At 33.9% G+C, this 24,770-nt stretch overlaps 1 protein-coding gene across 2 annotated transcripts in view; it reads left to right on the top strand.

Annotated features, from left to right (window-relative positions):
- Positions 1-24,770, top strand: part of LOC110373200 (neuropeptide CCHamide-1 receptor) — a 144,667-nt gene that overhangs the window by 5,700 nt on the left and 114,197 nt on the right. For both annotated transcript variants that reach the window (XM_049849201.2, XM_049849193.2), the window contains exon 2: positions 20,236-20,283. The gene's annotated coding sequence lies outside the window, so the exon portion shown is untranslated. The remainder of the gene's footprint in view (positions 1-20,235; positions 20,284-24,770) is intronic.

Raw genomic sequence — 24,770 nt, 5'->3', positions numbered from 1 at the left:
CTACGTATAATGACTTTTCAAGTTGTTAGGTCGATTATCATTTTTTTTTTACAATCACTCAAAACACTTTTCAAAACAACATTTCATATGTGTTAATGTATATAATATACATGTTACTTATTTGAAGAGATTCAAGTAAATAATTCCGGAGCTTCGGAATCCCTTTAAGGTATCAATTAGGGTTAAGATCTGGTGATTCCAAGGGGTAATCCTTCTCGAAGGACAATCCCTTAAACTAATCGAAAATACCTTCAACCACGTACGCCAAAACATTATCGGTGTCTCAAACATTTCCCAGAAACTCATGGTGTAAATTACATAACGTTACTGTGGTCTGAATATGTAATGTTATTAGGGAAGTGTATTACAAGGAGAATAGGATACAATAAAATTATTATTTACCAGTTTTCGCCCGCGGTTTCACTCGCGCCCGGGATAGAATATAGCCTTTGTTACTCGCGATGAGCAAGATGTAGCTTTCCACAAGTGAAAGAATTTTTAAAATCGATTCAGTAGTTTTTGAGTTTAACCATTACATACAAACAAAGAAACAAACAAACTCTTCAGCTTTATAATATTAGTATACCTACCTAGATTTACAAACCGTCATCATCATCAGCCTTTTTATCATCCCACTGTGCTGCGGCCTCCTCTCACACGGACAAGGATTGAGCGTTAATCACCACGCTTGCTCAATGCGGGTTGGTGATTTCAGACTATATAAGTCCAGGTTTCCTCGAGATCTTTTTCTTCACTTTTTAATTACCTGTCGAACTATCAAACTTTATTTTATCAGTAAGTTCTGAGTAATAATATTTTATTTTGGTTTCTTTCACAAAGGTTCACCTTAATATCTATTACTGGATTTATATAGTTCCCAATTGTCCGACAGCTATGTCATTGATAGAGTGGAAGTGGAAAAAAAGGATTAGGAAGGCTGACTTCACCACCATGTGGGATACAAAGCAGGAAAGAGAGAGATATACACAGTTCTCAATTTTCAGAATTGCCTGTGTTTTATGAGCTAGTTTTATGTTACGAGAAAGATATTCTAGTTCTAGTGGTGATTTTAGTTTTATCTATGTCTCAGTTTTAATATTATCAACGAAGGAATTATATTAGTATAAAGATATTATATCTACATCTTCATCAATTAAGATCCTATAAAAAGTTTTCACCCTATTCTATAAAAATCTTTAAATCGAATTACAACACGAGTACACTTAATACCTATTAACAGGCAATATAAAAATAACACAAGCTATAATGAGCTACACGCGTAAGAACATAAAGGTCACATTTCTTTGCACATTACTTCCGTGATCCTGAGCTCTTGCAGATGTCATCTTACAAGGACCTATTTGTACGGTAGAAGGAAAATGTCACTTTGATTAAACTAAAGCTTTTGTCTAGAAATAAGAGGTCTCGCACACTGCAGATTAAATTGTTGGCCGATAGTTAGCTGGCAATTTATTTTAAAGGTAATTGTGAATAGTTTTACTTTTCAGACAGTAAGCTTAATATCATCATCATTACCATATCATCCCCATTACGTAGACCTCCCCCAGGAACAACCACCCTGGTCAAAAAAGGGTCGGGATAGCTTGCTATTTCCGCTCAATTTACACATGGATAGTAAATAATGTACAGAAAAACTTATATATTTATTTAGGACCATAACCTCAAAAATTCATTACAAATTAAAACTTTTGGAGTAATTTTGAGAATGTTAGGTCAAATGCTCTTGAAATTGTTGTATGGTTGGTAAATCAAAATTAACAATGTTTGCGGTATCATCAATTTGTTTTGTTTATTATGTTTTGTTTGTTAAACTGGTTTTAAATTGGATAAGTTTTATTACAATAAAACCCACAGGTATTATTTAATCATTAATGAAAATCTGTTTGAAAATTGTGAATAGTTTTCAGAGGAATTAAATAACAACAAACGATAATCATCTTTATTTCCAGTCGATTGGCAATCAAAATAACAAAAAAGTTTGAATTGAATCTACTCTCATTTTCCGCTAATTCTAAAGTTAATGAACTCAAAATTACTTTCCTAAGAAAAGTTTTACCAAAACCTGTGTAATTGTTTGAGAAATTTTGCTCTTCATAAATTAGAAGCCAAACCATTTATTTACCAATAATAATAAACTTTGAAAACTCGTGTAAAGAAAGTTTTTTATGTACCTATTTATGTAATACTTCCGGGTATCATAAAAATTATAACAATACTAGCTTTTGCCCGCGACTTCGTTCGCATGATATAGTGACTTCCGGCATATTTTTGGTTTGACCAATAGATGGCGCTATATGTCCGGAATAAATTTTATTTTTATATATTGTTTTAAAATAAAAACTACCCTATGTCCTTTCTCAAGTTCCAAACTATGTCTGTACCAAATTTCACACAAATCGGTTCAGTAGTTTGGGCGTGAAGAAAAGACAGACAGACAGACAGACAGAGTTACTTTCACATTTATAATATTAGTTAGGATATCCGTAATGTAAATAAACTATCTTATATGGAACATAAATTCTTATATTTTCGGATTATCATATACAAAATGGAATAAATCATGGAATTATTATAAACAGATGAACGAATGAACTAAATGAATGAATTCTGAACACGTTTACACTGAATTCTTTGTGCGTCATATTTTTTTTATTATCTGAGGAATGCTGATGTTTATTAAATAATATAATGAAATATTGGGGATGAAAGATCTATTGTTATTTTATACATACGCACAAATAGAACGTCTATTTTTGCCCTAACTTATGAAAGGACTCGAGGTGATGTACCGGCTGTCTATACTAGTCTATACATACTATTATAATAAAGAGGAAAAAATATTTATTTACCCTAAAGGCTGGAAAAGTGCTGGAGTAGAGACCACGGACTAGCAAGCTCAGCATAGGACGTCCACCAACAAGGTGGACAGACGACCTTATAAAGGTCGCCGGAAGACGCTGGATGCAGGTCGCCTCCAACAGGTATCTGTGGAGATCAAGGGGGGAGGCCTATGTTCAGCAGCGGACGTCCTATGGCTGAGATGATGATGATGGCTCCGAAAGTACTGAACAAATTTGAAACATTCTTTCACTGTTTTAAAACTACAGTCTTTCCGAGTGACTTAGACTATATCTCTATTTTATCTCGATATTGGCAGTAGTTTCGACTAGATGCGAGTGGAACCGAAGGAAAACGGCTTGTGTTCCATTAAAATTCAACATATCTATAAAATTATGTTAGGTACTGTTTTATTTATAGCCAAGTCTTATCATCTGTTACTCGGATGTTTGGGTTCATTATGCCTATGTGTGCAATGATAAATGCAGATATGAAAACGACTGCCATTATTCCCCACATTTAATATGTCATCCTATATTATTTTAGACATTTCTAGAGCAATCTTTAGCAGAAATTAAATTATTATTTCCGTATATTTTTTGTGAATTCTCAATCCATCCTAAGGTTGCTCTTAGCAATAAGACCGCCCATTATATCATCTACTTTTTTTAGTTTTAGCATCAGAAATGTCATAATGTGTGGTGTATCTTATAGAGGTATACTATACTAGCTTCTGCCAACGGTTTCACCCGCGTCCCATGGGAACTACTTCCCGTACCGGGATAAAAAGTAGCCTATAGCCTTCCTCGATAAATGGGCTATCTAACACTGAAAGAAATTTTCAAAACGGACCAGTAGTTCCTGAGATTAGCGCGTTCAAACAAACAAACAATATAATGTAATATTAGTATAGATCTATCTATCTGTGTCATTACTGGTCTATACACTAAAGTCTGTGTCGAAAACACTCTGTTTCATTAAAGCCATGGTAAACCAAACCATATTAAAATCTCATTCCACTAACAGATCGTCTATAAATAGTCTACTACTAATAATATTACTTAGAAATTAAACCCAAACAAACTCGTCAAAGTTAAAGGAAGCCACGACGCATCCAATCTCTTTTCAATTTGTGTACTTAAACAAACTACTCTAACAAAGTTCACACTTATCTACTAATCGAAATTCCGAGTGGGGGAGATTCTTGACTACTTGAACCGTGGGACGGGGTACTAAGGCTACGGACACGAAACTTGCGATACTCTTCTTCCGAGTTTTGTAAGATAACGGTTTTCCCTCAACCTGAGGTTTGACCCATGGTGCTGGATATTGCACGAAACTTGCGATAGTCAGTTATTATCCGGCAGAATTTATGAATGGGAAATATTCAAATCATATTATGTAGATCGACTTTTTAATTCAGCCGAGACAATTACATTATAAGCTATATTATTGTAAAGTTTCATTAAAATCCATTCAGTAGTTTTCAAACATCCATACATCCATACATACAAACTTTCGCGTTCATAATATTAGTAGGATTGCCCAATGATTTTTGACAAATTGACAATTTAATTGCCTACTAGGTTCCAATCCTAAAAAAAAATCTTTATTAATATAAAAAAATATTTAGGTATCCTAACGCTCCACGAGTTGCGCTCTTCCGCTATCCTATCGCTAGACTGTGTGACGTCAGACAAATTTCGTGCCCCCACACTAATTTCGGGAACATTTTTACGCCTAGTAACGGTTACGCATCATTACTTTACCTCTCGTAAGACTTAGGATGACAAAAATGGGCCTTTGAAGATATTTTTGGGGACAGAATTACCTGTGAACAATTTGTCTAGACTGAAGTCGGGGTCATTTTGGATTTGGTAGCAGTGATAATAATAACCTGCTGATTTATTTATTATCGAGGTTTATGATATGTATTGTATATGAATATGAGTAAACAAAGACTTAATTTGAATGTTTAGTGTTCATTATTTATTGTAAACTCACTTTTTTCCGCGGTTACATACACAACCTGGCTGTCACACTTCCCGTAGCTGAGTAATAAATTGCCTATGTCGGTTCTTAGAATCTAGACTATCTGTGTACCCAAGTAATGTGTTTAAATTGATATATTTTAATACTATAGATGAGTACAGCAGATAATGATATAATTTACTTGTTATGTTAAAGACCATTTTTAGTTATAATAAAAACATTATAATAATTATTAATTTCATTTATTATTACCAAAAATAACTGGTAAGTACCTATATAAATCGGCACTTTTTTTTTTAAATCAATATAGTATTCACTTTAATCTTGAAACTTAATTAAAATCTTATCTCCAATTACTATTGTCGACTGACTTTATATTTAATTGAAGTGTTGAGCAGTTCTTCATTAATTATTCTCCAGTTCTAAAATGTATAAAAAAGCATTTTAATTGTAGTCTGCTGGATGCTTAGGTATCTTGTTAAACTATTTATTTTTGCAATAGGTTACTGCCACCTTCATACTTATTTATGAGTCCAAACAGACTATCGGCGACAAAAATTTTGCGGAGTAAGGGTATTCTAGTACATCTATATAGATACATGCATCATCTCCCCAGCCTTTTCCCAACTATGTTGGGTTCGGCTTCCAGTATCACTGGATGCAGTAAAGTACCAGTGTTTTACGACGAAGTAGCGACTGACTATCTGACCTCCTCAGGTCATCCGGGCGATCCCCTTGGATTTCAGAGTGGTGTCAGACTTACTGGCTTCTGACTACCTGTAACGACTGCCAAGATGGTCAATGACAGCCGCGACCTACAGTTTAACGTGCCATCCGAAACACAGACATTGGTGTATAAGATATACTTAGGTACCTACATGGTAGATTTACAAAATATAAAGCTTACGCATTCGCATTGTTAGTTAGGATTATTTTCTTTTACATTATACACAATTTTCATTTCGTACAATGCTGAGGTTTTAAAAAAAATGATTAATTAGCTTTTATTGTTATTGTTCATTAAGTTATTTCGGCCTGTATGTGAAAACATTTATTTAATAGCCAACATTTGTATTTCAAGTAATAACTAATGATAATTTTAATAAAATATGTATGTGAAATATACTTTATATACTTTAGAGATTTAGATTTTTTTATTCTAATATCGAGAGGTTGATAAAGAGAAAAGAAACTCGTCACTATTTTTGGGTATATAACCTCAAAGAATCACACAAATATTTAGTTAAAGTTTATTTTGACTAATAACAGACCCTATATTTATTTATATCGGAATATATACGTGTGAGTAAGCAATATATTTCTGTGTAGGCCTTAAAAATGTTTAAAGCGAAACAGATTGCCAAATATTTAGGTACGTAGATGACTGAAAATTCGATGATTGTAAACAGTTACGTAGCTCAAAAGAAGACAGGCTTGTATCAGAGAGTGTAATGTTTATGCAATATTGCAGTATTTTGTAAACTTTAAAATTACGTCAAAAATATTTAAATTGTAGTTGCTGTGTACTTAATAATCTATGGTAATCTGCTTTTAGGCGGATTTTTTAAAACATGGAATGTAGTTAAATCAAGTATGATGTATATGATAACATATAAAATTTATTACACGCAGAAAAGATTTGATTGTTTTTCTTGCCTTCAACTGGTTTTGAAATAACTTGCACTATCTCTGGGTGGTAAACGCTAGGTATATTTTATCTGAGTATTGGAATAGGTATGAATTCGGGACGTGGACAAAACCGCTAGACACAGCTGGTTAGGTAGATAAAATAATTGAAAAAGTCACATTGAGAGAAAGAATATAATTAAATATTTTCTTAATTGCTTTTCTTTTCAAACTTTTGGTTCTCAGACATATGTATATTTTTTTTCTACGTAAATGTCGCCTACATATATTATTCTGGTTAAGTATAATCTAACTGCAACTTCAAATTATATTTAGCTTGATTATCGGATGAAATGAATAGTTTTAGTACATCTATTTCTAGTACAAATCATTTTGTAATCGGATGTGGATGAAAACGCAGGCTAATTATAGATGAATTTGTGATTAACGTAGAGAGTACCTATTTGATAATACAAACTATTTCAAATGGATAATAACGTATCAACTGATACTCGATTATTCGGGTTAAATTGAAATTAAATCAGGACTAGGCATGTGCATAAGTATTATGTCCCAAGTAACAAAATTAATATTTATTTTATCAAAGTTTTGTGTGTCTAATTTTGAAAAACACTGACATAATTTCTACTATTTTTTAGTTTATCCTTAAAATATACTTTTTCAAAAAACTTTCCTAACAATATAATGCTGAAGTGTTTGTTTTTTAAGATGATAATCTCACTCACTTACTAAGATTCTTTCAAATGCCGAAGTAAGTGTCCTTCAGAAAGTGGGTAGAACTGTTGACGGGAGGTAATGTGATGAATATCCAACCATTCCGAATATTGATGACTTTAATGTAAAACAAAACACTTTTATACGCGTACCTAATATGAATAAAAATCAATCATTATGCCCAATAGATACGGCGGAAAAATAAAATATACCGCTCATTACACAGGAAGCCAGAAAAACAGAGCAAACAGTAAAAACAATATTACTATATCGATCAAGATATATAACAGATACTGTCCTACGTAACTGATATTGTATCAGTGGTTCCAAAATTAGTTATTTTTATTACGAAATAAATCATTCTGACGGTCTGTATCGAGTTATCGGCTAACAGATGGGAATCGCTTTGTATCGATTTGAAAATCGAGAAGTTTAGATCTGCTCGCTGATTTTAATACTTAATCTCCATCACTATTCGATTATTTTATCTCGTTACTTTAAAGCTATTTATCGAAATACCTATATGTATATTCAGCTATTAGTAATCATAATCAATTACTGAGGTCATCGAAATCTTTTATTTTAAGATAAAATAAAACAGCAACGGCCTTGTACCTACCCGTTTTTCTAAAAATGGAAACATATAATAAAATTACTAATAATGTACGAGTAAGGTTTTATCCTAGGATTACATGACGACGCACAAAAAAAGGGTATTTCAGACCCACAAATTGAACGAGCAAAAAAACTTCAATCTGTTTAGTCAAAACAAATAACAATGATGTTACAGGCCAAGTGAAGTGAGGCTCTAGATGAAATACGGACAAGTTTTAATTAACGACAAACTGTGCCAAGTTGTTACAAGCAGTGAATAAAAATGCAGCAGACGAGCAACTGAAAATTGCGCTACTAACTTTTATACTTGGCTGGAATTTTATTTTAACTTATTTTTTTTTAATTGTAATAAGCAACCTGACTGGATTTACTATGTAACTAACTTTTAGACTTCCACTTTGTCTGTTATTGAGTAGAGCTTATGTGACGCATATTGAGTCAAGATTATGTAATGCAACAGCTACCTGCGAGCCTCAGTTACATTACTTATAGACAAACATTCAGTTATGCTAGTAACCTGAGTCATAATTAAGACACGTTTTGAAAGCTAGCTGCCGACTACAACTGCAGATCGCACTTTGCAGCAACTGCGCGAAATCGGTCGATAGCTGAGAGTAACTGCACGTGCTGCTGCCGCTTCGATCCAAAATGGTTTCATGTAAATTCATACAAACAATTTGATGCAGTCGCAGCATGTGCAGTTGGCAATAGCAGTCAGCAGCTACTTAATACATTTTCTATTTGTTTAATTGCAAACAAGTGATCGTGTAGCCATATAAAGTAATTCATATTAATGATGGTATTAACTTTGCGGTAATCATGATATCCATTATGTGTTGCCTAACATAGGCGTGTCACCACAATTAACGATCAGAGCTCATGTTACTGTGTATAAGCGTGGCAGTGACGAATTAATGACAAACAGTAAATTAATTAATAGTGGACTAAAAACGAATAGGTTAAGTGACTTGCTGAGTTTGAACTATGAAGTCTGTTGGTGGAGATGATGTGTCGATAAAACTTAAATTGTATAAAAAAGCAAATGACGGTTGGGTAAGATTTTCTACCACGAAGGAAGGAAAGAGCGGAGATGCCAAAAGGGCGCCTTCTTCTAGGTTATGCAACGTACGGTAGGCGTGATACCAGAATTAAAGAGACGTTTGGGTTCCTTAATTTTCTTGTCAAATCTATAACCAAAGAGATAGTTCCATAAAAGGCACGTAAGGACGTTCCTCGTCTCCTGAACACCCCCATTTTGGTGCGATACTTTCTTAGGAGATTTTACTTTGAGACATCTCCGCTAGCCATTTGGTTCTCCATTGGTTGATTACGATTTTGTATCGAACATCTAATTGTTATTGAATTGTCGAAGTTTACGTTGTATCACGCTAGAATAATGAATTGACATTAAATATCTTATTGACCGACTCGAAGCAAACAGTTTGGGCGTCCATTACAGATTATCAATGTATATGTTATGGACCAAGTGATAAATTGGGCAGTATACATAATGCCCGGTCATTATGAATAATGCCCAATATGAGAGTGCAATTTGATAATAATTATTCAAACAATCAAATTGACCGGGCACTATACATATTGCCCGTGACCTTTTGGGCAAAGTAATACAAACATATTTAATTTTTTTTTTTTATTGTTATTGACATTTAAATTAAAATAAACTAATAATAACACATCCCATCTCAATTGACAGAGCATAGAAGTAAGCATGCAACATGCAGCAAGCATGGCTTCTGTCACGGCTCCGGCGCTGCGGGGCTCCGGCGGTCCCATGCGAGCTTATCGTCGCAGATACCTGCGCCTCACCCCGCAGGCCGCCTCGCCCCTCCGCGCCTACGCGGTTTTGAATTGCACTCTAGGGGTAGGGCAGACAAGACTACGTGGAGTCGGTTTGGCAGCGATTCGTTTTCGTCACTAAGTTCAGTTTTTAATGCAATGTTTTGAATCCAAATTAAATTCTACCATAAAAAAAACGAGCCAATAAAAATGAGATCAAGAAAAACGAGTAAAATAGAACATATAATTTAAAACAATAATCATAAAATATGTAGCCAAGTAACAGGATTTATTTATTAGAACAACTGACACCCTCGCACCGCATAAAATATAGCTTTATTATCAAATTGCCCAACTATCATGTAGCAATATAATAATGCCCGTGCAATGTGATAAATAATGAAGTTAAGAAAGTTATTAATCACTTGGCCCGATAAAGCTAGACATTATTCATAATGCTCGGGCATTATTTATAATGCCCGAATTAATCACATGGTCCATAACATATACAAATCACACGTTCTAATGGAAATCAACACGCAACTTGTAAGGCATATTGCGAATAATTCACAGTAGTTTGATTACAGTACTGTCACATTTAGACTAGGTTTGATCATCATCAATTGAGGTATTTAGTATTGACGTTAGCTAAAAACTATACTGTTCAGGATTATTTTCTATTCGTCGACAACTTTTTTAAAATCAAGCTGACCCAAGGATGTATTTTTCTAGCATAGCAAACATGTAGTCAAAGAATTGACGAAGCCATGAATCGATCGAACGATCAAAATGAATGATTTACTTACCATTAATTTTTCCTCTTTAATGTTTCTGTAATCTCACTTTGTAGAAAGATGTCGCGATTTTTCAGCAACAAATTGTTGCCCGTCTGTATCAAAAAAAGTGAGGTTATTACTAGCAGCAACTTTCTCGTATTCTGTTTGATTCGCGAGTTCAGTAGTTCATTTCTGGAGTTTAATTGAGCCTCAAAGTGTAACTCTGTCATCTCCATTAACCTTTATAAATTTGTTTTGATTAGTTTTAGTTTCCTGGTATAATTTTAATGTCAATAAAAATATAAAATGACGGCTGGAGAACCTCATCCTCTTATTTTAAGTCGGTAAAAAAATATTACTTACTGGCACAATAGGTGTTCTTGTTTGATTCCATTTATGTAAAGCTTTATGCCCTGATGATTCTCTTTTCTTTTTTAGAAAGAGTGACAGATATAGAGAGTAGTTTTTTTTCTACCTATCATCTTTATCATCATCATTTCGGCTATAGGACTGCTAAAAAAATTCGTTGATGATACATCTCACAGCGTATTCATACTAGCGTTTATTCCGAGCGACAATGCTCTGTTCGAACGCAAACGTCGGAAAACAATCGACAACTACCGGAACAAAAGATGCCACCTGGATCCGCGTGACAGACATTTTCAAACCCGGAATGTGACGAGTATACGCGCGATAAAAATCCGATAGTGTGGAAGCGCTCTTAGCATCGTTATGCACTAACTATGCATGCTCAAACGGCTTGCCAAGAAATAATTATTATTTGCTCTCGTGTTAATTGAGAGAATTCCAAAGGTCATTTCGACAGTGGCAAGATTTTCGTGCTACTGTTGAAATGGTATTTCAGGAAAATACATTATATACATATAGTATGTAGAATAGTACAATCTCAATGCTACCAGGACAATGGTAGTATTATTTTCTAAACCTTGCTTTTTGGACTATCTCCATAATTATTATATTGTTTCGCATTATTTGTTTTGTAAACAATTGAACGCTGTTATGTACATATCTACCGATACTACATGGGTACATTAAAGAGGTAACATTTTGTTTAGTTTGTTTGTCCCCGAAAGGCTCCGAAAATACTGAACCGATTTGAAAAATGCACACTGTCTTTAATTTTTTTGGATGCCTGAGTTCAAAATCAAATGGTCAAATTGTCTAGTTATACAAAGACATTGAGCATTTTTACGCACACAACGCATATAGCCCCGCTTTTGTGAGATGAAACAAAAGCATCTACCTATGCCTTACGTCAGTCAATACACTCAATAGACATTCCTTAAGCAAATGTAGGAACGATAGCAATATTCACAGAATTCAACTGCAGCCTATATTTGTGAGTACATGGAAACTGTGAGTAGGACATAATAGTGCCTACCATTTTGGACTGTCCAATTCTGGTCCACTTCAGGGAAATAGGTATATATGTGAACCACTTTTTGGAACCGTGCAACTACCTTGACGTTTCGAAAGAGCTATATTATAGGCTTATCTATTTGAAATAAAAAATTACCTCGACTTTGATTTTGAACACTCCGTATTTTTTTTTATTTAACGACAACCAATAAGCATATGCTAAAAATGAACTTTTAACCACTAATATTCCATAGTGCAGCCTTTACACAACACAGTTTCGGAACAAATTTTATAATCAAAAAGTATACATAAATCTCTTACATAAGTAGGTAAGTAGGTACCTAGTATTTAAGGTAAAGATAAATTTATTAGCTACCTAAAATAGGATTACTGAAACCAATCTGGGCTCTAAATTGTGGCCTTAATTTGACATTGATAAGTCTAGTCTCAAACTAGGCCAGTTTTCACAAAAGCTGTTGGATTTGGGTAGTGTACCTAACTAGGTAGGTACGTCATCGACAGACGGTTTTCTAGATAAAAGTCTATTTTTGTGGAGTTTGATGATTATCATATTAATGTACGATTTTGAGAATAAAAACAAAGATACATTTTGCTTGAAAATGAATGTTAATCGGTGGAGTAAGTCGCTTTTACAAATGAGACCGCCCATTTTTTAAATTTTTGTGCTGGTCAAAACCTGTTCAGTCATTATTAAGTTTTTTTAAACAAAATAAATATGAATAACATTATAAAAAATTTCTCAGCGGTGCAAAAATAATATTTTTCAGTTACTAACAAACATTTTTGCACGTTTAATATTGTGGATGTAAATGCATACAGCACTCAGAGATAATGTGTCCTATTAGTGGAATTTTTGGCTGAGATTACTTACATACAAACTGGTATTTTTCCTCTTTAGTATACTGTACCGGTATCTGTGGAGATCTAAGGGGGAGGCCTATGTTCAGCAGTGGACGTCCTAAGGCTGAGATGATGATGATGATACCGTTCTAACTGTTTTCCCGCGGTTTAGCCCGCGTTCCGTGGGAACTACTACCCGGGCATTGATATAATATATCCTATGTTACTCGGGGATAGTCTAGCTTCCCAACAGTGAAAGAATTTTTGAAATCGGTCCAGTAGTTCCAGAGCGTTTGTGGTACAAGCAAAAAATGTTGTCCTCTTTAATGCATTAGTACCTATAGATAGAAAATATCAAAACGTGTTAAATAACTGTGCAGTTTTTTGCCCTTTCTAGACTATTTGTAGCTACGTTAAGAACAAGTTAATAATATTAAAGTAGTATAAATGTACTTTCACCACGAACTAATGAACGTATGTGTCAAAATTATCTGTGAGTAGGTACACTTACATTTGCCAAGGTTGAGTGAGAAGTATGAGTTGGGTCGTTTCTCATGTAAATAGTACTACAGGCTGTATAATGTGGAAGTTATTTAAATGCATGAGGTTTACACCTAAAAAAATACAACAACGTAGATAAAAAAAACTTATCCAGCTAGGGATTGCGCCTAGGGATTATTGTAAAAAATACTTCTCAAACTTTTAACTTTTCTTTCAGTTGCTTTTTGTAGATCGAGATCTCACAATCAAATTATCAAAAGTTAACTACTTACTTTTATTACACTTTTTACATATTTTTAAGTCATTATTCCTTTGTTGTGACTCTTTCACTTACTCACTGAAACTTTTACAGTAATATTGGTATACGGTTGGTTAACCTAATGGTAAGCCATGGAGAAATTTGGAAAATAAAGATAATTGATTGATTGAAGCTGACACAATTTATATGGAGCTCATGTCAGGACTCAATCTCTAATTGCATATCAACGTACCTATAGATAGGTTATAGAAACCCAGTAAATACATCAAACGCTGCAAAACGGATTGCAATATCGCACCAGCTGTGACTAGCAACCAATAAAGTGAATTCATGTTCTGAAATGCTGATTTAGTGAACGATACTGGTCTGTTTCGTTATAAATGTACATACAGACACATATTATTATGTACCACTGATTTATGTAATTAAGTTGCGTACTAATGTGGTGAAGTCCCCAGGCATTTTTTTTTTAGCACTGTCTCCGATGACAGCGATGCGGATAATTTTATCTATACGTCATTTTTATTTATCTTTTTATTTTAAATTTTTGTTATTATGTTTTCTATTATTTTATTTCATCATGTTAATATTGTGTTATTAAAAATTTATAACACATTTAGAAGTCCTAATCCTGAAAGAAATCGGGCACAAATTAACAATACTCGTAGCCGCACGGAACGATCATAAAGCGCGTGGTCGGTTGTGAATAGGTCAGCATTATCGTATTTTATTTTCATTTTTAGTCACATTAACGGTCTAAGAAAACCTAATAAGTAACTTGAGCACTTTGTAATATAAAGCTCTATTATGTTTAAAACAAGAGCTAAGTAGAAGCATTTGTTATCTGAAACTTAACTTCGCTTGGCTATATTCTTCTTCTTCTTTACGCCCTCATATTCAATTTATCAAAATTAAAATAAACAAATCAGTTATTCAATCCAAAGCTGGGAATTATAATTAAAGGGAAAAACTCTTTGTATGTTCTCGAAATCTGAATTAATGCGACCCTCATTATCAAGTACATTTTAGCACAATAAGTACCCCAAATATCATAGGTCCCTTATAAAGTCAAAACCTTTGTTGTCTACTTCCAAACTGATTAATGAAAGACATTTATTTTTGAATTCCAGTAATACGTGAAAGTTAGAAAGAATAAATAAATTGGAATGTCCGTTTTTGATTAAATACAAAAAGGACCAATATTTTATAAGAAAATGAAAAGATAGACATGTCAAAAATACTAATATGTCATAAGAAAAGCTTTGATTTTGAGAAAAGGTCACTCGGGCTACAGTTCACATTGTTGAACGGTAGGTCAGTGAACTGTGTTACTATTCCTTTGACACTTGACTCGTTTGTCGGAGTTCAGATATATGGGAGCATCGTATGGGAGACACGATTGATGTTCTATTGTTTTATAATTAGCCGCATACAAGCAGTTAAAATATTCTGTGCCTCAGAGAGCCCCTTAAGCCTTGTTGTCCTATGGATGTCATTTGAAGACCTGTGCTTATACTAGGAAGATATAGATAGTGAGAAGGTTGAAATACTGAGAACAAGTTCCTTCCGTAACTCTACGGAGTATCGCGTTACACATGACAAGGGCGTGATGGTTGATAGACTTTACCTATGTTCATAATTTAGGTTAAAAGCAAAAATGTTAAATCTTAAAATGCTTATATGTGGATATCTGTTACTCTTCGAAGAAGAATAGATTTTGAAGAATGGCTTAAACTGCATGTTACATCCGCTAAGTAACAACATAATTAATTGAATAAATTAAAAAAAAAATGCATTGAAATAAAAGAAGCAGACGATAAACGCTCATACTTACTACGTAACATTTTTGTCAGCAAGCTGAAAGGGTAAAACCACGAAAGGGTGTTATAACAAAAAAGTTAAACATACATTTAACACACGTTCAATAAAACTTTGTACGCGAACCCGTTAAACACGTGTCAAACGCCTGTTTAACACGATTAACATTTTACGCTTCTAACCAAATGTGGTACTTTCAAAAAGGTTATTTTGTACCAGAGGAAGAAAATGTAAATTTTAAAGCGATCCGCACTTACCCCGCGGTTGGTTTGGCTTTGTTGTGGTTTTCAGAGCTTTTAAGAGGGCGTTGAACATTAATTTACGTGAGGTCAATCACATGTCATGTGGGGTACAGAAGTACCGAATGCTGACAAGATTATTTTGACTGTCATTTGTTTATTACGGCATTGGGTAAATAACTATTTATCATAGGCGAATACGGCTATATATATTGCAATAATGAACGTAATTTTAAGTTACTATCGTAACTAAAATATTTTTTCCTCCTTTCTCTATGTTTTTCAGTCTAGCTTTTTTATAACTTTACTAGCTTTTGCCCGCAACTTCGTTTGCATGGAATAGTGACTTCCGGCATATTTTTGGTTTGACCAATAGATGGCGCTATATGTCCGGAATATTTTTTTTTTAATAAAATCTATCCTATGTCCTTTCTCAAGTTCCAAACTATGTCTGTACCAAATTTCACACAAATCGGTTCATTAGTTTAGGCGTGAAGAAAAGACAGACAGACAGACAGACAGAGTTACTTTCACATTTATAATATTAGTTAGGATTAGGATTTTGGTCGGCTTCTAGTGTAACCAGAGATAGCTGAGTACTAGTTTTTAACATGAAGAGACTGCCTTACTAAACTTGACTGACACGATACCTCTTCATAGTTTTGTTCGAGTTTAGCTACTTAAATGTAAAATACTAAAATCGGTTTCCTATTTACCTACCGAGACAATCAATGTCTGTATATGTCGCTATTGACACTTATGATAGCTACAATAATAACGATTATTAACGTTCAAAGGGGGATTATTACTCCTTCATTAGTTTAGATATTGTTGTTAATCGGAAGGATAGTGGTTTGTCATTATTAACAAACTTGAGGAAACCGACTTCTATAGCTAAGGTGTCATCGTTAAGACACCGTTACTAAGTCTAGGAAGAATCATTAAATTACGTTAACTGCACTGTGCTGTGAATGTTTATATAATATTTCATTCTAGTCTAACAATTTCACTCGTGACAACTACTTCGGGCATCTAGATAAAAAGTTAACTAGACCATATAACTAACTCCTCGCTCGATTAGAACCTACGTTCAAGCGAACAAATAAACACTTACCCTTTATAAGATTAGTACAGGTGTTTTGAGCCAGTAATCTAGGGATATACCTATATAAAAATCGAGTAAGCATCAGTATAAGTACCTACCGTTAATAAGAACACTGTCGGCTAAAGACAACAATATCCTTCACGAGCATTAAACAATCACAAAAGCGGTACTCAAATCATGAACGAATTACGACAAGTAGAGGTAGAAACATTCTAAAATAAAAAGGTCTTATTTCGAACACTGGCTAACGCAATTATGTGCCTACCCATTTTCTAAGCGTAATAATTTCCCAGGCTGTTGAACGCAAAGTGTACTTCTAACTTGAAATGATACTTCAACGAAAGGTTTCTCTAATACTTAGACTGAGAACTGAAATTCGTTGTTAATCTGACCTTACGTGGGAAATGAGCGTGAAATTCTGTATTAAGTTCCTACCATTTGGCGTACTACCTTAAAAGTATGCGTACACTAAAACTTTTAGTCGGCCGATAGTTGGTTTGGGCTCGTAAATCAGTATGAAGATAAGTGGAGGTACACACTTAACAATGATCATGTATTTTTGCGGTAACAGACCGACTTAAAACTTTAATTGAATTCACGATTTTGTTAAAAAAACTAATTTTTTCCGGCCAACAGTCTTCCGACTTTTTAGTCTGCATGTCATGTGATTAGGCCAAGGGGTAAGAAATAAGGAGTGGAAATAGCTTTGCTACACTTGTTTGCAAGGAAAACGGGTCAAGTAACATGAAAGGTAAATAAAAAAATTACTATACATAAAATATTAGGCAATAATAAATATTTTTTTCGGCTTTTTATATGTCCCGAACTAGATATTTAAGTAAATAATACATACATTAAAAAATAGGTCAGCCAACATCATTAAGAAAACTTAAACATTCATAATTTCAAAAATATTATCTTAGTCTGTGACCCCAATTCTCTGCTCCCAAGTGTACGAAAAATGACAGACTTATTTCTGCGACTTTTTTGTCACGGCTCGAAGTACGAATACGTGTTTTTTCGAATTGTAGGATCAAAACTAGGTTACTTTGAACCTTACCTTAGTTTTGTTTTGTCAACATTCCACGCAGCTTAGGCTCGTAACACGCTCCGAAAATATTTCTTCTGGAAAAATCGCGAAGTAAATCATTCTAAGTATTGAGGTGTATTTTTGAGAGATAGGACTAAGATTTTTTTAACACATCATCCAATGCAGAATCTCTTTCTTTAACAAGTATATTGTAGGTATAGATAGTAATGTAAAATATCTATAACTAACCATTTTCCCGCGGTTTCACCCGCGTCGCTTGGGAACTACTACCCAGGTAAGTTTTAGCCTATGTTACTTGCAGATAATATAGCTTTCTAATGGAGAAAAAAAATCGGTCCAGTAGTTTTTGACTTTATCCACTAAAAACAATCATGTAACAAAAAGCATTTTTTTCCCTTTTAAATATAATTATATACATAGTATAGAAGTATTATACTTAGATATAGAATAATTTAAAGTAAGGCAAAAAATGCCCCGTGCTTACCTCTAGTCTGTATCCAAGTGTAGATATTTGTACAAAGATATGCTGTATTTACCTGTATGAGCTTATCATTACATTCTATTAAACAAATGGTTCACACACAGTAAAACACATAATCCTAAGTGAATACTTGATTCGCATTAAAACCACTCAAACCGATAGTGTGTCCGCATAATGCGAAAAAACTATCCCAATTCATATCCAGTGTGCAAACACTTCAGCGCAATCATTCAAGTGGCTTCTATCTTATCTCTACAATTGAATAACTGAATAAATATTTATTAGACAAAGGCACTGGTACTAAAATAGGTTAAGTGCTATTAGTTTTCCTGTCAACGCGGTCAATTCGTGAAATCCTAAAATAACTGTAGTAAAGTAATTTTACCTCCTGATTACCTAATACCAATTGCGAAAGTGAGTGGGGTTGTTATTCGTCGATTTTTTTGCGGTAAATTTTCAAATAGGGGTCATTTATTTATACATTACCGCCGTGGGTGCAGCTTGAGGGAGTATCAGACTCTAGCTGACTAAAACCCACCATGTTCCTTCTTGGGCGCTTGGTGTACCAGGGCCGCGGTAAATCGCGCGAACAATCCCGCAGCCCCGGCAGGTGTTGGTTACCCAAATTTTATGTAGATATTTAAAATTTGTCACAAAGGCTTTATCTTGTTATTTAGTTTAGTAACTTTAAGAAATAGATAGGCTTGTATTTTGGCAGTTTGGGGATTACGGAAGTACTTTCCTAGAATTACGTCCAATTTTTATATTGAAGTATCAGTGAGTATAATACTGCCCAAAATAACATGCTACGCTGACAAAGTCACGAGGGAAATCAAGTTTTTATTTTTATATAGGTGAATAAACCTTTTTGAGCAACTATCAATCTAATGTTTGTTCAGTCGTTCATGATGAATGAGTCGTATATAACAGTTCTGTTCTGTCACTAGAGAACATTATATAAACATTAGGTACCAAGATTAGTAAAGCCCCATTTGTAAAGGTCGCGTGGGGTAAAGATGTCTACTGAGTTTATCCGAGAGCAAACTTTTAGCTAAGTCTTTAAAGTCTTTATTGAAACAAAATCATATGTTTACATTGGGTACATAATGTACCTATAAATATATATTATTGACTAGCTGGGTTATATCGCGTTTCCAAGAGAATTCTTCAAAAGTCCGGGATAAAAACTAGGTATACTAATTTTATTAAAATCAGTTCAGTGGTTTAGACGTGAAAGCGTAACAGACAGACAGACAGAATTACTTTCGCATTTATAATATTAGTAAGTAAGGATATTTGAATTTATATGGGTTTTGTATTGTAATATATGTAGGTAGATGTGTACCTAATTCTATATTTTTAATATCTTCACACTTCACCACCCAAAGGTAGACTGGTAAAGGACGACTAAGGCGTGAGATCCATCCACCATTGTACAGTCAGCATCAAAAGTAGCTGTACAAAACAAAATTTTCGAAACTGCTGAACACCGTGTCACCGATAATTACTATAGTACTCATCTACTTCTGTAGTTTAGGATGATAAGTAAATTATATACTCTTATGTATTTTCAAGAAATTAGGACTATTTAATATGTTAGACACTTTTGAAAATGTTGATTTGTTCAGCTACTTTTGATGCTGACTGTACATTATCTGCAAGAAGTAATAAATAAATAAATACATAGGTATGTAACACTGAATCTCGAACTATGTTTCCCTGCGTCTCTACCGACGAGTAAGGATGCAATGCTAGAAATAAGATATATGTGCCCACATTCACATCATTTCATTACATTTTAAATGGGTGGGAAGCAAATTGTGATTGCAAAAGTATATCAACTTCAACTAAGTATAGTAGGTAAGCAGAAGTACAAACGTACACTGATAGTTTGACAGGGATTAATAGAAGAGGATCAGGTATCCTGCCGGTATCAGACCGCCTGAAAAGTTTGATTGGATTCGCGGTACTTTCAAAATAAACTGTTGGACCAATTATCTGCCCACAGTTGAGGCTGCAATGAGCGTGGGTTCTTTATAGATATTAGGTTTCAGACCTATAATCACAAGAATTCTATCTTCTGATCTTATTCACAATAATTACTAGAATTGTTTTGTCTAATCTTAATTTCTTGTTACAGGAACATCTGGATATTGGAAGAATAAAACTACTTGACAGGCTAATTTAAGTAAGTCAAAACTTTGATTTTGTTAATCAAAACCTTTTTTCATTGTACAAAAAGTTAGGTAGGTACCAGTCCTCTAGTAAAACTAAACGAAGTTGTTGATAAAAAACCTATCTTCTTTCGATTTCAAATAAAAAACTAGTAACCTAACAGCTCCACAGAGATTTGAAATTAACTTTCCGATACTTTACTCGCCTCGGCTGAATTTCTGCGAATCAGCCAATCAGATTGACCTACTATATTAGCATGATCCTACTACAACTTATTAGGTTTGAGCACTATTTACTTAGTAAGTTAATCTACATAGTAAAATAAAGGTACAGTCAAAGTCAAAGGAATCGAGTCAGTTACAAAAAACTTGTAGGTATCGGAAATTAATAAAAATGTATATTTGATTAAAACGGGAAATAACATGATTTTCCTTTTCTATTTACTTATTTATTAATCAGATTATATTGAAAACAGAAGTTGTATATGGTTTTGCTTTTATATAACAAGAAAATCATATGGATCGGCTCTTAACGGCAGCTCCAGAGATCAACATTATCCATTGATTTCACTTTCACTAACATTTTTTGGATAATCTATAAGTATATAATACACAATATAGCATACAATGTTAAGAAAATTAAGAAAATCCAGCAACCTAATATAAATTTAGGTTTCATCTCTTGATAATTCTAAGTCGGGTACTAACAAGCACCGACGTAGACGTACATAATTTGTAAATATGAGTAGGTGTAATATTGTCTACAATTTCAGGCACGTGATACACGTAAAACATAATTTTCAGCATCAAGTTACATTGAAACTGAACCCCAGCAAAACGGAAACATGCTTATCTAAAAGATAAACAGCCCTTTTAAAAGTGACACAAATTAATTGCACTTAACTGTACAACATATGTATAGGTTATGTTATCGGCACACTGTACACTAAAAAGTTGGGCGACTGCTGGCCCTATGGTTGGAAAAAAAGTGTTTTTTAAGGTATTTATTTTTAATTTTTGTACACACACATAATAAAGAAAGAAGACAGGAAAGAAAGAATTTACAAAGGTAATGCTTATTTCTAAAGAAATCTCTTCCACTATACCTGCGACAGGAAAATGAGAAGAAAAGAGAGGTAGACAGTAAAACAGAAATCGCGAATTAAAAGTTTTTAGTCGGTCTGATACCGACCAAATACCTGATCGTTATTATGTGCGTACTACCACTCATTTTCATACTCATGAACCCGAACAAACTGACAGCCGACTAAAAGTTTGCAGTATGCGGCTACTCTAAAACTCCTTTATACATGAAAATGTTGGTATAATTACTTAATTACGTGTAAACTAATATGTCTAAGCGGGACTCGTGTAATATCGGATTACATACCAACAAAATTAGCTCACAACTCACAAGATCCATTTAATTAAATTATTAAGGGCTCATCAAAGTGTCAGTTATGCTGCTGCCGTGAAATTTCAAAGTAATTAGGGGGATTTACGTAAAGTGAATTAAGAACAGGTGTGTGATGCCTGAATGATATAACATCAAAGAAAATAACGGAAAGATCTCTTAGAGTGACTAAAAATCTTGATACTTTGGCACCCACTAAAGAAATATATTGCAATCCTATTTTTCTAAAACGAATAATGTTCCAATAAATAAAAGCGAGACCAATATACCTTACATTATTTTATTTTTGAAAATAAAGTAAAATACCTTACAGACACACGTCAACACCAGTCACAAAGAAACTTTTTTAAAAGAAGAAAATAATAAACCAAATATCACACACGTAAAGTAAAAAAAAATGTCATCAAAAACTAGAAAAGATTGTAACCTAACTCAATAACAAAAAATATCAAGAATTTTCTAGCAAGCAACAGCCTGGTCTTGGCAACACCGAAAACCGCGACATGGCAATATCGATAAACATGACGTTATTGAAGTGAGGGTAGAACCTAAAATAATTGCCCTCACGAAATTGCTTCTACTTGCTTGACATGGCAACAGGTCAATATAATGATCGATAAATATCTACATAAAGCTAGGTTTACACTATATTGTTAGTTCATTGAGAACTTTCAATGTCACCTATGTCAGCTTTGGTGATATTTTATGAACATTATTTCGAGTTAGTTCACGTCTACCTTATCTTAGTTACGTTACCTTATCTTAGTTTAGTTAGTTATGTAGTTTATTTTAGTTAAAAAGTATGGTGGACAAACGCAGTGCTTTCACACAAGCGGACTATTGACACCTAGTAACAGTACACAAAATGCTGATAGGAGCCGCGTGAGAGCTTTTTCGCTCTTTTGTCGCGCATATGCTCTTGGTTTTAAAAATCCACCCGTGTGAAAATGCTATTAAAATCGCGGACAGTCAATGGTGATCGATCATGCTCTATTTGTAAATATACTAGAACATCAACGGTACAATTTTCTGTCGTCAAGTGAGAACGTAGCCTAAGTAAGGAATGCCAACTTTAATGCCTAGACAACAATAAATTATTGGAACATTCTAGCGGTTAGATATTTTATTATCGGCAACATTTTTGGGAATACTCTGAGCGCATTCTTTGACAGCCCCTATATCGGAATTCTAACCTTCATTTATCTAGATAAATTCGATGTTCTTTCGAAATATTTTTGGAGATTTTTAATTGTGTATTTTTGCCCCTTATCAGATCTTATTCTCAACTTTGATATAACATTAAAAGCTTATATGATTTCAAGTGTGATATAGGTTTTTCGTTCACTTTCTCTGTATGACTTTTCAGAAGTAGGTAATTAATTTGTAATTTAATTTTGTAAATAAACCAATATTATATTTAATTTTGTAAACAAAAGCAAATCTCTTCACGCGTGTCTTCAAACCAAAACCGTCAGACATGTGTTGCTGAGAAGTTTGTTGCGCCTCTTTTTATTACCAAGAAAGCCCTCTTCAAAAGTTTTTAGGGTTGGCTTTGTGTATTATTTTAGACTTTCTAAATATGCAGATTTTCAGCCTTGTTTTGATTTTCTTTTTTCAGACTTCATATTCATCCTCATACATATGTACTACATAATATAATAATATAACTAGTACACCCGACCCGATACCACATAACAAATAAAATTGGCTAATTCAAGTCACACAAAGAGATGGTTTCCCCTTGATAGAGGTCAACAAATTCCTTATATCGGGTTAGAGGCAGTGGACTTAATAGCATTTATGAAAGGGTGTCAATTACCAAGTACGGTCTCCTTCTTTATTCGATAAGGGAATAGCTAGGATTAATGTTTGTTATCTATCGATCTCTTAATTTGGGAATAGTGTTTGTCATGTAGCTGTATGTGATCATGTATTGAGTCTGTATGTTTGTTCGGGTGTCACGCTAAAACTACAAGTCTAATATAAATGAAATTTGGCACAGAAATAGTCGAAAGCCTGAGAAAGGACATAGACTTTTTTTTATCCTGGAGTGTGAAGTAGTTTTCCAGGGACATGAGTAGAACCTTGGGGACACCTAGTTAATTATAATAGGCATGGCAAATGGTACCTAATCTAAAAGACGGACTAATTAGAATGACTATTTTTTACCCTGTCATCACGCCTATTATGAATGCTGACGATACACAAATAATAGGTTATTTATTTTAATAATTGACCTTTACAATGTTTCTTTCACAAAATTGGTATCGTTGGTTTTGTGCCAAAACATGAATTTTGAATAGCAGACCCAAATTGAGAAAGTTTTATCGAGTTCTTCCGCGTTGAATAAAATTGCTCAACCCGAAGTCTGGATTTGTGCCCGGTTGGTAAGTAAGCTTTATCTACTTGGTACCTACCTTTTACTAAAGGGAGAAAACGCCTAGCTCACTGATTAGAAGAAATGGCTACAGAACATACCTATAGTCCATTTCAGTCGAGACTTAACTAAAGGTATTAAACTTTGATAGAACTTTTTACACAAATACCTACATAACTAAGCCAATTATCTACAGCTTTAAATAATTATTAAATTGATTAAGTAATTGTTATTGTTGTATTTTTATTGCTATTTTCGGAGACAATAAATAGTATACATGAATATAATATGGTAACATTATTTCAAAATACAGTCCTAAATTTCAGACCGCAGACACAACTATGACATTCAGTACTCGTATTCACAGTTGATAACATATAGCCTCCGGTTTTGTAACACATTAATCAACCAAAATATACTGCCTAGGCTCGTGTTATGTTATTGCCTAGATTTCATGTTACCTAATACCTATATGAATGTGTGAACAAGTAATTTGAATTTCATGAACATGAAGTATTCAGAGCTCGAGTCTAACTAACGTCCGGGCGAGTCGTCTGATCAAAGCAATGCTTGGCGCGGTCGGTCTTTGGATGGGTTACCATTTATGTCATAAGAAAGTCCTCCGTGTTTCTGAAGGCACGTTCAGTTGTGGGTCTTGTCTGTCATTTGTTTTTCCTTTGGCAAAAGCTGGCTGGTCAAAAGCCTGGAAG

Source organism: Helicoverpa armigera, chromosome 18 (genome assembly GCF_030705265.1).
Source record: "Helicoverpa armigera isolate CAAS_96S chromosome 18, ASM3070526v1, whole genome shotgun sequence".
NCBI lineage: Eukaryota > Metazoa > Arthropoda > Insecta > Lepidoptera > Noctuidae > Helicoverpa > Helicoverpa armigera.
Note: the sequence above shows the minus strand (reverse complement) of the source record. Positions and strands in the feature narration are given on the sequence as shown.